This window comes from Plasmopara halstedii, assembly GCF_900000015.1.
Source record: "Plasmopara halstedii genome assembly, contig: Scaffold_2592, whole genome shotgun sequence".
In the NCBI taxonomy this organism is placed as follows: Eukaryota; Oomycota; class Peronosporomycetes; order Peronosporales; family Peronosporaceae; genus Plasmopara; species Plasmopara halstedii.
Window position 1 is genome coordinate 71,319 of NW_020189499.1, and position 240 is coordinate 71,558.

Below are 240 nucleotides of genomic sequence, written 5' to 3' on the forward strand. Positions count from 1 at the left end.
ATCGCCGACCCTGCAAAATCTCTTGGATCCGTACTATCCTTTAATATGAATTTCAAGATGTCATCTCCAAAGACCCGCCTTCGGTCCTACCTCCGGATCGAGGTGTGCGTCATGAGATCGACCTGGTTCCGGAAACCAAATACTGCGTAACACGCCAATGGCCCCTGTTCAAGGAGCAGTGTGACGTCATTGACGCCTTTTTCCGTGCGAAGCACGACGCAGGGATGGTGCGTGAGAGCA